Raw genomic sequence first — 9,571 nt, 5'->3', positions numbered from 1 at the left:
TACGATGAAACATAGGGATGAGATGCAATATCGCGTTTTAAAAAGCATTAGAAAAGTGCTTCAATACGTAGAGATCTGGGAGCGCTACTTCCTAGCATGGAAGTGTGGCATTTGCATTCATTTGACGTATAGACGAGTTATACATAACACTTCGCAATGAATATTGCATCTTATCATGAAATATAGAATTGAAAAGCGTTGAATTGAATAGTTGGAAACGCTATCTCATAGGAAGGAAGTGTGGCATTTACATTCATTTGAAGTGTAGACGAGAAATACAAAACACTTCGCAATGAATATTATATCTTATAATGAGACATAGAAATGAGATGCGATATCGCGTTTTAAGAAGCATTAGATCTCTATTGCTTCGATACGTAGACATCTGCCAACGCTATTTCCTAGCAAGGAAGTGTCGCATTTACAGTCGTTTGAAGTGTATGCAAGGTATACATGACACTTCGCAATGAATACTATATCTTGTCATGAAACATATAAATGGGATGCGATATCGCGTTTTAAGAGGCACAGATATCTATTGCTACGATACGTAGACATCTGTAAACGCTATTTCCTAACAAGGAAGAGTCGCATCTACAATTTTTTGAAGTGAGTACGTGGTATACATAACACTCTATAATGAATATTATATCTTATCATGAAGCATGGAAATGGGATGCGATATCGTGTTTTAAGAGGCATTAGAACACTATTGTTTCGATACGTAGACATCTGCAAACGCTACTTCCTAGCTAGGATGTGTCGCATTAACATTCTTTTAAGTGAGTACGAGGTAAACATGACACTCCGCAATTAATATTAAATCTTGTCATGAAACATATAAATGAGGGGCGATATCGCGAATTAAGAAGCATTAGTACTCTATTGCTTCGATACGTAGACATCTGCAAACGTTATTTCCTAGCAAGGAAGTGTCGCATTTACATTCATTTGAAGTGAATACGAGGAATACATGAAACTTCGCAATTAATATTATATCTTATCATGAAACACAGTAATGAGATTCGATATACCGTTTCAAGAAGCATTAGAACCCTATTGCTTCGATACGTAGGCATCTGCAATCGCTATTTCCTAGCAAGGAAGTGTCGGATTTACATGCTTTTGAAGTGAATGCGAGGTATAAATAACATTGCACAATAAATATTACATATTATTATGAAACATAGAAATGAGATGCGATATCGCGATGTACGATGCATTAGAACTTTATTGCTTCGATACGTAGACATCTGCAAACTCTATTTCCTAGCAAGGAAGTGTCGCATTTATATTCATTTGAAGTGAATACGAGGAATACATGAAACTTCGCAATGAATATTATATCTTATCAAGAAACATAGAAATGAGATGCGATATCCCGTTTCAAGAAGCATTAGAACGCTATTGCTTCGATACGTAACCATCTGCAAACGCTACTTCCTAGCAAGGAAGTGTCGCATTTACAATCTTTGGAAGTGAATACGAGGTATACATAACACTCCACAATGAATATTATATCTAATCATGAAACATAGAAGTGAGGAGCGATTTCGCGTTCTAAGAAGGATTAGAACTCTAATGCTACGATACGTAGATATCTGTAAACGCTATTTCCTAGCAAGGAAGTGTCGCATTTTCATTCTATTGAAGTGAATACGCGGTATACATAACACTGCACAATGAATATTATATCTTATCATAAATCATAGGAATGAAATGCTATATGACGATTTTAGAAGCATTAGAACTATATTGCTTCGATACGTAGACATCTGCAAACGCTATTTCCAAGCAAGGAAGTGTTGCATTTACATTCTTTTGAGGTGAATACGAAGTATACATGACACTACGCAATGAATATTATCCCTTATCATAAAACATAGAAATGAGACGCGATATCGCGTTTTAAGAAGCATTAGATTTCTATTGCTACGATACGTACACATCTGCAAAACACTATATCCCAGCAAGGAAGTGTCGCATTTAAATTCTTTTGAAGTGAATACGGGGTATACATAACACTCCACTATGAATATCATATCTTGTCATGGAACATAGAAATGAGTTGCGGTATCCTGTTTAAAGAAGCACTAGAACTCTATTGCCACGACACGTAGACATCTGCAAACGCTATTTCCTAGCAAGGATGTGTCGTACTTACATTCTTTTGATGTGAATACGGGGTATACATAACACTGCACAATGAATATTATATCTTATCATGAAACATAGAAATGAGATGCATTATGACGATTTAAGAAGCATTGGAACACTATTGCTTCGATACGTAGACATCTGCCATCGCTATTTCCTAGCAAGGAAGTGTCGCATTTACATTCTATTGAGGTGAATACGGGGTATACATAACACTGCACAATGAATACTATATCTTAGCATGAAACATAGAAATGAGATGCGATATCTCGTTTTAAAAAGCATTAGAACCCTGTTGCTTCGATACGTAGACATATGCAGACGCTATTTCCTAGCAAGGAAGTGTCGCATTTACATTCATTTGAAGTGTATGCGAGGTATACAAGACACTTCGCAATGAACATTACATCTTATCATAATTCATAGAATTGAGATGCGATATCGCGTTCTAAGAAGCATTAGGACTCTGTTGCTTCGATACGTAGACATTTGCCATCGCTATATCCTAGCAACGAAGTGTCGCATTTACATTCACTTGAAGTGTATGCGCGGTATACATGACACTGCGCAATGAATATTATATCTTATAATGAAACATAGAAATGAGATGCCATATCGCGATTTAAGAAGCATAAGAACTCTATTGCTTCGATACGTAGACACCTGCAGACGCTATATCCTAGCAAGGAAGTGTTGAATTTGCACTCTTTTTAGGTGAATACTAGGTATACGTAACACTTCGCAATGAATATTATATCTTATCATGAAACATAGAAGTGACATGCGATATCGCGTTCTAAGAAGCATTAGAACACTATTGCTACGGTACGTAGACATCTGCAGACGCTACTTCCTAGCAAGGAAGTGTCGCATTTACATTCTGTTTAAGTGAATACGAGGTATACATAACACTCCACGATGAATATTATACCTTATCACGAAACACAGAAATGAAATGCGAAGTGGCGATTTAAGAAGCATTAGAACACTATTGCTTGGATACGTAGACATCTGCAAACGCTATCTAATAGCAAGGAAGTCTCGCATTTTCATTCTTATGAATACGAGGAATACATAACATTCCACAATGAATATTGTACCTTATCACGAAAAACAGAAATAAGATGCGATATGGCGATTTAAGAAGCGTTAGAAATATATTGCTTCTGTACGTAAACATCTGCGTACGCTACTTCCTAGCAAGGAAGTGTCGCATTTACAATCATTTGAAGTGTATGCGAGGTATACATAACACTTCGCAATTAATATTATATCTTATCATGAGACATAGAAATGAGATGCGTTATCGCGTTTTAAGAAGCATTAGAACCCTAATGCTACGATACGTAGACAACTTTCAAACGCTATTTCCTAGAAAGGAAGTGTCGCATTTACATTCCTTTGAAGTGTATGCGAGGTATACATAACACTTCGCAATTAATATTATATCTTATCATGAGACATAGAAATGAGATGCGATATCGCGTTTTAAGAAGCATTAGAACCCTAATGCTACGATACGTAGACATCTGCAAACGCTATTTCCTAGCAAGGTAGTGTCGCATTTACATTCGTTTGAAGTGTATGCGAGGTATACATGACACTTCGCAATGAATATTATATGTTATAATGAAACAGAAATTAGGAGCGATATCGCGATTTAAGAAGCATTAGGACACTATTGCTTCGATACGTATACATCTGCAAACACTACTTCCTAGCAAGGAAGCGTCGCATTTACATTCTTTTGAAGTGAATACCAGGTACACATAACACTCCACAATGTATATTATATCTTATCGTGAGACATAGAAATGAGATGCGATATCTCGCTTTAAGAAGCAGTAGAACTCAATTGCTTCGATACATAGATATCTGCCAGCGCTATTTCCTTGCAAGGAAGTGACGCATTTACATTCATTTGAAGTGTATGCGATGTATAAGTGACACTTCGCAATGAATATTATATCTTACCATGAAACGTAGAAATGAGATGCGTTATCGCGTTTGAAGAATGATTAGAACTCTATTGCTGCGATACGTAGACTTCTGGAAACGCTAATTCCTAGCCATGAAGTGTGGAATTTACATTCTTTTGAAATGTGGACGAGGTATACACAACACTTCTAAATGACAATTGTATCTTATCATGAAACATAGAAATGAGAAGCGATATCGCATTTTAAGAAACATTAGAACTCTATTTCTTCAAAACGTAGACATCTGGAAACGCATTTCCCAGCAAGGAAGTGTCGTATTTACATTCTACTGAAGTGTAGGCGAGCTATACATATCACTTCGCATTTAATATCATATTATACGATGAAACATAGGAATGAGATGCGATATCGCGTTTTAAAAAGCATTAGAAAAGTGCTTCAATACGTAGAGATCTGGGAGCGCTACTTCCTAGCATGGAAGTGTGGCATTTGCATTCATTTGACGTATAGACGAGTTATACATAACACTTCGCAATGAATATTGCATCTTATCATGAAAAATAGAATTGAAAAGCGTTGAATTGAACAGTTGGAAACGCTATTTCATAGGAAGGAAGTGTGGCATTTACATTCATTTGAAGTGTAGACGAGAAATACAAAACACTTCGCAATGAATATTATATCTTATAATGAGACATAGAAATGAGATGCGATATCGCGTTTTAAGAAGCATTAGATCTCTATTGCTTCGATACGTAGACATCTGCCAACGCTATTTCCCAGCCATGAAGTGTGGAATTTACATTCTTTTGAAATGTGGACGAGGTATACACAACACTTCTAAATGACAATTGTATCTTATCATGAAACATAGAAATGAGAAGCGATATCGCATTTTAAGAAACATTAGAACTCTATTGCTTCAAAACGTAGACATCTGGAAACGCATTTCCCAGCAAGGAAGTGTCGTATCTACATTCTACTGAAGTGTAGGCGAGCTATACATATCACTTCGCATTGAATATCATATTATACGATGAAACATAGGGATGAGATGCAATATCGCGTTTTAAAAAGCATTAGAAAAGTGCTTCAATACGTAGAGATCTGGGAGCGCTACTTCCTAGCATGGAAGTGTGGCATTTGCATTCATTTGACGTATAGACGAGTTATACATAACACTTCGCAATGAATATTGCATCTTATCATGAAATATAGAATTGAAAAGCGTTGAATTGAATAGTTGGAAACGCTATTTCATAGGAAGGAAGTGTGGCATTTACATTCATTTGAAGTGTAGACGAGAAATACAAAACACTTCGCAATGAATATTATATCTTATAATGAGACATAGAAATGAGATGCGATATCGCGTTTTAAGAAGCATTAGATCTCTATTGCTTCGATACGTAGACATCTGCCAACGCTATTTCCTAGCAAGGAAGTGTCGCATTTACAGTCGTTTGAAGTGTATGCAAGGTATACATGACACTTCGCAATGAATACTATATCTTGTCATGAAACATATAAATGGGATGCGATATCGCGTTTTAAGAGGCACAGATATCTATTGCTACGATACGTAGACATCTGTAAACGCTATTTCCTAACAAGGAAGAGTCGCATCTACAATTTTTTGAAGTGAGTACGTGGTATACATAACACTCTATAATGAATATTATATCTTATCATGAAGCATGGAAATGGGATGCGATATCGTGTTTTAAGAGGCATTAGAACACTATTGTTTCGATACGTAGACATCTGCAAACGCTACTTCCTAGCTAGGATGTGTCGCATTAACATTCTTTTAAGTGAGTACGAGGTAAACATGACACTCCGCAATTAATATTAAATCTTGTCATGAAACATATAAATGAGAGGCGATATCGCGAATTAAGAAGCATTAGTACTCTATTGCTTCGATACGTAGACATCTGCAAACGTTATTTCCTAGCAAGGAAGTGTCGCATTTACATTCATTTGAAGTGAATACGAGGAATACATGAAACTTCGCAATTAATATTATATCTTATCATGAAACACAGTAATGAGATTCGATATACCGTTTCAAGAAGCATTAGAACCCTATTGCTTCGATACGTAGGCATCTGCAATCGCTATTTCCTAGCAAGGAAGTGTCGGATTTACATGCTTTTGAAGTGAATGCGAGGTATAAATAACATTGCACAATAAATATTACATATTATCATGAAACATAGAAATGAGATGCGATATCGGGATGTACGATGCATTATAACTTTATTGCTTCGATACGTAGACATCTGCAAACTCTATTTCCTGGCAAGGAAGTGTCGCATTTATATTCATTTGAAGTGAATACGAGGAATACATGAAACTTCGCAATGAATATTATATCTTATCAAGAAACATAGAAATGAGATGCGATATCCCGTTTCAAGAAGCATTAGAACGCTATTGCTTCGATACGTAGACATCTGCAAACTCTATTTCCTAGCAAGGAAGTGTCGCATTTACATTCATTTGAAGCGAAGACGAGGAACACATGACTCCTCGCAATGCGTATTATATCTTATCATGAAACATGGAAATGAGATGCGATATCGCGTTTTGAGAAGCATTAGAACTCTATTGCCACGATACGTAGACATCTGCAAACGCTATTTCCTAGCAAGGAAGTGTCGCATATACATTCATTTGACGTGTGTGCAAGGTATACGTGATACTTGGCAATGAATAATATATCGTACCATGAAACATAGGAATGAGATGCGGTATCTCGTTCTAAGAAGCATTAGATCTCTTTTGCTTCGATACGTAGACATCTGCAAACGCTATTTCCTAGCAAGGAAATGTCGCATTTACATTCATTTGAAGTGTATGCGAGGTATACATAACACTTCGCAATGAATATTATATCTTATCATGAAACATGGAAGTGAGGTGCGATATTGCGTTTTAAGAAGCATTAGAACTCTATTGCTACGATCAGTAGGCATCTGGAAACGCTATTTACTAGCAGGGAAGTGTCGCATTTTCATTCTTTTGAAGTGAATACAAGGTATACATGACACTTCGTAATGTACATTATATCTCATCGTGACACATAGAAATGAGATGCGATATCGCGTTTTAAGAAGCGTTAGAACACTATTGCTACGATACCTAGATATCTGCAAACTCTATTTCCTAGCAAGGAAGTGTCGCATTTACATTCTTTTGAAGTGAATACGGGGTATGCATAACACTGAACAATGAATATTATATCTTATCATGAAACATAGAAATGAGATGCGATATGGCGATTTAAGAAGCATTAGAACTCTATTGCTCCGATACGTAGACACCTGCAATCGCTACTTCCTAGACTGGAAGTGTCGCATTCACATTCATTTAAAGTGTATGCCAGGTTTACATGACACTTCGCAATGAATATTATATCTTATCATGAAACATGGAAATGAGATGCGATATCGCGTTTAAAGAAGCATTAGTTCTCTATTGCTTCGATACGTAGACATCTGGAAACGCTATTACCTATCAAGGACGTGAGACATTTACATTCTTCTGAAGTGTAGGCGAGGCATACATAACACTTCGCAATGTATATTATATCTCATCATGAAGCATAGAAATGAGAAACGATATCGTGTTTTAAGAAACATTAGAACTCTAATGCTTCGAAACGTAGACAACTGGGGACGCATTTCCTAGGAAGGAAGTGAGGCATTTACATTCTTTTAAAGTGTAGACGATGTGTCAATAACACTTCGCAATGAATATTATATCTTATCATGTACGAAGTATTGAGATGCGATACCACGTTAAAAGAAGCATTAGAACTCAATTGCTTCCATACCTAGACATCTCGAAACACTATATCCTAGCAATGAAGTGTGGCATTTACATTCGTTTGAATTGTAGACGAGGTATACACAACACTTCGCGATGACTATTATATCTTATCATGAATCATAGGAATGAGTTGCAATACCGCGTTTCAAGATGCATTGGAACACTATTGCTTCGATACGTAGACATCTGGAAATGCTATTTCCTAGCAATGAAGTGTGGCATTTACATTCTGGTGAAGTGAATACGAGGTATACATAACACTGCACAATGAATATTATATCTTATCATAAAACATAGAAATGAGATGCGATATCTCGTTTTAAGAAGCATTAGTACTCTGTTGCTTCGATGCGTAGACATCTGCCAACGCTATTTCCTGGCAAGGAAGTGTCGCATTTACATTCTTATTAAGTGAATACGAGGTATACGTAACACCCCATAATGAATATTATATCTTATCATGAAACATAGAAATGAGATGCGGTTTCGCGATTTAAAAAGCATTAGATCTCTATTGCTTAGATACGTAGACATCTGCAAGCGCTATTTCCTAGCAAGGAAGTGTCGCATTTACATTCTTTTGAAGTGAACACGAGGTATACATGACATTTCACAATCAATATTATATGTTATCACGAAACATAGAAATGAGATGCGTTATCGCGACTTAAGAAGCGTTAGAACTCGATTGCTACGATACGTAGACATCTACAATCTCTATTTCCTAGTAAGGAAGTGTCGCATTTACATTCTTCCGAAGTGGGTACCAGGTATACATGACACTTCGCAATGAATGTTATATCTTATCATGAAACAGAAACGAGGTGCGACATCGCGTTTCAAGAAGCATTAGAACTCCATTGCTTCGATACGTAGAGATCTGGAAACGCATTTCCTAGCACGGAAGTGTGGCATTTACATTCTTTTGAACTGTAGACTAGGTATACATAACACTTCGCAATGAATATTATATCTTATCATAGAACATGGAAATTAGATGCGATTTCGCGTTCTAGGCTGCATTAGATCTCTACTGCTTCGATACGTAGACATCTGCAAACGCTACTTCCTAGCAAGGAAGTGTGGCATTTTCATTCTTTTGAAGTGTATGCGAGGTATACATGACACTTCGCAATGAATATTAGATCTTTTCATGAAACATAGAAATTAGATGCGATATGGCGATTTAAGAAGCATTAGAACCCTGTTTCTTCGATACGTAGACATCTGCAAACGCTACTTCCTAGCAAGGAAGTGTCGCATTTACATTCTTTTGAACTGTATGCGAGGTATACATGACACTTCGCAATGAATATTATATCTTATCATGAAACGTGGAAATGAGATGCGAAATCTCGTTTTAAGAAGCATTAGAACCCTATTGTTTCTATACGTAGACATCTGGAAACGCTATTTCCTAGCCACGAAGTGTCGCATTTACATTCGTTTGAAGTGCATCCGAGGTATACATGACACTTCGCAATGAATATTATGTCTTATCATGAAACATAGAAATGAGATGCGATATCGCGATGTAAGGAGCATTAGAACTCTATTGCTACGATACGTAGACATCAGCAAACTCTATTTCCTAGCAAGGAAGTGTCGCATTTACATACTTTTGAAGTGAATACGAG

This window comes from Xylocopa sonorina, unplaced genomic scaffold (genome assembly GCF_050948175.1).
Source record: "Xylocopa sonorina isolate GNS202 unplaced genomic scaffold, iyXylSono1_principal scaffold0024, whole genome shotgun sequence".
Classification (NCBI taxonomy): domain Eukaryota; kingdom Metazoa; phylum Arthropoda; class Insecta; order Hymenoptera; family Apidae; genus Xylocopa; species Xylocopa sonorina.
This window is presented reverse-complemented; position numbering follows the sequence as displayed.